Source organism: Solanum stenotomum, chromosome 4, assembly GCF_019186545.1.
Source record: "Solanum stenotomum isolate F172 chromosome 4, ASM1918654v1, whole genome shotgun sequence".
NCBI lineage: Eukaryota > Viridiplantae > Streptophyta > Magnoliopsida > Solanales > Solanaceae > Solanum > Solanum stenotomum.
In genome coordinates this window covers 23,721,398-23,726,482 of record NC_064285.1, presented here as the reverse complement: position 1 = coordinate 23,726,482, position 5,085 = coordinate 23,721,398, and the positions used below count along the sequence as shown (strand labels likewise).

The following is a 5,085-nucleotide window of genomic DNA, read 5'->3' as shown; positions in this document are numbered from 1 at the left end:
CACGTAATATTTTTGAAATTAAAAAACCACTATCTTCTTTTACTTCGATAAATATAAATTTGTGAATAAAAAAATTAAATATACATTATTTGTCAAAACCACTCAGGGGCATATTTACTCGAAATATGAGTTTATTTATTTATTTTCCCTATAATATATGAACCATTCATTAATTTATAACTTAAACATTGTATTTGTTTATTGGGGGTCTAGGGTTTTTAATTAAAGGTTCTGCTGAGAGATTGAGAGTTGAGAAGCGAGAGAGATTGAGATTGAGAGTTGAGACGCGAGAGAGATTGAAAGGTTGCCTGGAGCGTCCACTGCTGCCATCGATTGCCGCTGCTCGTTTGTCTTCCTTGTCTTCAGGTAAGTTCTATATCTTTTTTCATCTATACACACCATAAATGAATTGAGACTAGTTTAAAACTTGATTTTTGTTGGTTAAACATGTGATTTCGATTATTAGTCTCTGTATTTGAAGTTCTTAAATCAAACAGAGAGTAACATTGAAGGTGAAATTTATTGTTGGCTCTGTATGTAAATGAACCTAATTTCCTTACATTGAAAGCATAAGAATCACCTTAAGTTAGACATTATTTTAGCACCAAGTCCAATTATTTGGAAATAGACTTTTGTGGTTAGAGACCATTAATTAGCAATACAAGTAGGGTGAGATTTATTGAAGATATACTATTTAAAAAAATTGTTTGATACTAAGATTTGAGGTCTATGAATGAAAATGAGAGAGTACTAGAAAAAGAATAAACAATTAAAAGCAGTGAAAGTTTGAAATTTTGGATAGTTTTATGTATTGAGGGAAGTGAAAGGTGAAATTCTGATAAAAAAAAGTTTTTTACAACTGAGCACTTGTACAAAAATGTTTAGAAAGTTTGATATACCTATTTAATATAATACACAATTTTAGTCTATTTACTTTAATTCTTTGAGTTATATTAATTTTATCTTATGATTTCAGTGGCATTGGGCAACTACATGGTTGATTCTTTTGTTTAGCTATTTCTAGAGTTCTTTTGAGTTGTGGTATGCAACTTTTTGGTTCTTTCAGTCCAGTTAGTATTACACTATCAAACACTATCATTTCAATTTTTGAGAATCTAGGGAGTTTTAAAACTAGTTGTCAATTTGCAAACTGTTTCTGTGCGAGATGCTGCCTTCTTTTTATTGTGTTATTCCTCTTTGGATAGATTGTTTTGTATCCTATCTTCCCTTTTTTTGTGATATACTTATAGATTAATGAATTAACTGGAGAACATGTTATTTTTTCATGTCAAGTACCATGTTTCACTTATAATTTTGATAATTGAAACTACACTTTCTACTTTTAAATTTGGCTAGATAGCTCCATTTGTTGAATTAGGTAGTTGTAGGAGTACAGTGATACATTCTTGAATATCACTCTAAAATAGAAGTTTGTTGAGATTACTCTAAAATACTATATGTTAAGTAGATATTATAATAAGGAAAATAATGTGAGATATGTTTCCTTGCATAACAAAACTTTTATGGTCGCCAAGAACTACATTTTTTTTATGCAGGTTATACAACTTTATAATTGTTGTAGTTGCATGCCCTGCTACATCTGATCATGCTCGCAATTACCTTAATGAAGTGCAACATGTAGGAAGTTTAATTTCTTGTTTCAATAACACTCTTCCGCTCTGTTTGGACAAATTCTGTGTATCATGAATTGCAGAATGTAAGTTTGAAAGAGTGTCTTATGGTGATATCTACATATCTAGTTGGACAAGAAATACTACCTATTTGTGCTATGGGTATCTATAGATAGGTGGACGATAAATAAGACTCCCTCCATATCAATTTGTTTATCTTGCTTAGATCTCTTTCAAAAATAATGCCTTTCTAGTTGGACAAGAAATACTACCTATTTGTGCTATGGTGGTATCTATAGATAGGTGGACAATAAATAAGACTCCCTCCATGTCAATTTCTTTATCTTGCTTAGATCTGTTTCAAAAATAATGCCTTTCTTTATTCAGTCACTCTTTACACCTAATATCATACATGGTATATTTAAGACCATGAAATTCAAAAGGAATTTTAGTACATTACACATATTTAGTTCATCACCACAAGATTCAAAAGTATGTTTTATTTTCTTAAACTACGTACCGAGTCAAACTAAGACAAGCAAATTGAAACAATGGGAGTACCTGTTATATTTATTTTCTAAAGGAAAATGGCAAAATTAGTAGGTTTAAGAAAAATTACTAGGTTGCACCAGCACATCAAATTGTAAGTCGGCACTGAAATTTTTCAAGTCGGAATGTGGAAAAACAAGCTCTGTGATTTGAGGCATTATTTGAGGTGATAATAGCCATGGGTATCTTCTAGATCTGAAGTGCAAAAGATGTATTGATGAAATTGATATTAACCTGCATCTATATTTCAGTGATTTCACATTTGGTATCGTAACTGTCATTTTGGCATTATTAGTAGAAGATTCAACTACATTGTTGATGTCTTATTGACCGGCGGCATTATTAGTAGGAGATTCAAGATCTTTGGAACCTCCAAGGGATGTGGGAGAGGTCAGAATATAACTTGTCTATTTTATTTTTTTCATTTCAAGGATCACTTATAATTTTTGACGAAGCATAACTTTCACGACAATTAAAACTATATGCAACATTTGGCTAGACAACTTCATTTGTTGAATAAGTAGTTGTAGGAGTACACACGTTACTTCTATATCACTCTAAAATAGAAGTTTGTTGAGATTACTCTAAAATACAATATGTAACCTAGATATTATAATAAGGAAAATGATGTGAGATGTGTGTCCTTGCATAACAAAACTTTTAAGTTTGTGAAGAACTATATCTATTTTTATGCAAGTTTATACAACTTTATAATTGTTGTTGTTGTGCTCTGTGACTTTTTTTAAAATAATGAAATACTATAGCATACTAATTTTCTTTGAGCTCTTTATTAACTTACTAACTTAAAGGGAGCTTAAGTAAATCTAAGTGTGTTCTTCTCTATCTAAGACAACATTACTGTTGTTGTTGTCCACTTAGTCACTTATATGATGTTCTTTTATAAGCTAAAACGGTATACTCTTTTCATTTTACGCAATTTATATTTGTATGAATTTCTTTCTGTATGGAATATAAGGTCATGTAGAGTGCTGACGAATGATCCGTTTACTTTCTTAAAAGTGTTTTGGATTATTCTATTCAAATATTATCGTGGTCACCCCTTATTCTATTCTCATTATAGATTACAAGAATGATTCTGTGTTTTTTCTTAATAACAGGGACAATAATGTTAAACAATCACAAATGACGTGATTAAGGAGGAATGCGAAGACACTACATATGTTGCTTTTTTAATTTTATGTAAGTGCATAAAATATACAATAGCGTATTGTGTAGTAGGAGTATATTTAACTGGCTTTTTAGTAGTAGAACTGTTTGAAATATTCGAGATGTGGTGTATTTTGTTGTGTTCTCTGTAATGCTATTGGTTGATTTGCTATTGATATGAAATTGAATCAATATAAATATATATTTAATTTTTTTTTGTTGAAAATATTGGTATTAGTGGCGACTAATGTTGCCACTAAATTAAGGGTGGTAGCGACAATAGCTGCTGCCAAAGGTTGAATGATTTGTGGCGACTTATTTTGCCACTAAATCTAAGGCTTTTGAAGCGACAAGGGTTGTTGCTGAAGGTTTAATCGTTATTGTGGCAAAAGAGCTCGCCACTAAAGATCATACTATAGTGGCGACCCGACCAAATACCTATTTTGTGGTGACATATTTTGTTACCTTTTGGTGGCGACAATAGTTGCCACAAATAAGGGTATTTAGTGGCGACGCGCTATTATCGTCACAAATAACATTTAGTTATGGAAGTACTTGCCACGGCGCTAATGTCGCCACTGATAATCTTTAGTGGCGACTTTCAAGCTATTTGTAGCGACATTTGCTGCCACTAAAAGTACAGTTTCTTGTAGTGTGACGAAGACTAATTTATATAGCTGTTTCTCAGGGGATATATTTGGTCTAGTGATTAATTTACATGGCATTTAAGTTATTTTAGTAAAATACATTGAAGATACAAGTTGCTTGAAAATAAAAAAATAAATTGACTCTTCGAAAAAAAAATAGTAGAAATAATAAATCTCATTCCGAGTTTATTATTCGTTAGGCTACATGTAATTTTTTTAATTTATTTTTTTTCCAAAAAAAACAAAATAGTTCATCCCTTGAACTAAATATTCTATTAGTTAAGCAATATTTTTATATTTTATTCTGATAAGTGTGAATGATATATTCACATTTTATTTTATTTTATTTCTTAATACATGATTGACATTATAAAATTGCATGTTTTATTAAGTATCTTTTTTCTATTTTTCTAACAGACCCCACCCCACCCACCCTCATAAAATAAAGGAAAAATATATATAATTTTTTCCTTCTTGTTTTTAAAATGTTTACTCAAGTCAATAAAATAAGGAGATCCAAAATAAAGCTTTAAAGATTTTTTTTGGTGAAACACTAATCCAGTTACAAATATATATTGAGTTTCATTTGCATATTGTATTTGATAGGTTAAAATTTAATAATGTTTTGTAAAAAAGAAAAATACAGGATTTGTCAAATTGCTAGGAATATTTTTTAATAATAGAATATCTTGACTACACACAAGTAGACGAAGTATTTTGCATTTCCTAATTCCGTCTTGAGGAGTTATTTCCATTTCTTTTGTTCTACTAGATGCTGTCAGCTTCTTTATTATTTATTTATTTCAGTTGCAAACTAAGATTGTTGAATTTTTTAAGGTCAAACATCAAGAAGGAGAGATATAAGTTCAGGACAAACATCAAGAAGGAGAGATATAAGTTCAGGAAGAAGATCTCATTGCAAACATTTTTTTCATTGCATACTTCATTGTGAGTACTATAGTTTTTTCAGTTTTTTTATTGTGGTTAAAAGAGGTGAGTACTATAGTTATATAATCTCGAAGTTAATATCTCAAAAGGTCATTCGACTTAAAAAATTTATCTAACAAAGTCATTAAACTATGTTTTATATC

General features: G+C 30.1%; 1 long non-coding RNA gene across 1 annotated transcript; it reads left to right on the top strand.

The window, feature by feature from the left end:
- Positions 1-209: 209 nt before the first annotated feature.
- Positions 210-3,527, top strand: LOC125861902 (uncharacterized). The gene is made up of 3 exons (XR_007446002.1): positions 210-366; positions 2,432-2,570; positions 3,299-3,527. It is a non-coding gene; the product is annotated as an uncharacterized LOC125861902 (long non-coding RNA).
- The last annotated feature ends 1,558 nt before the right edge of the window (positions 3,528-5,085 follow it).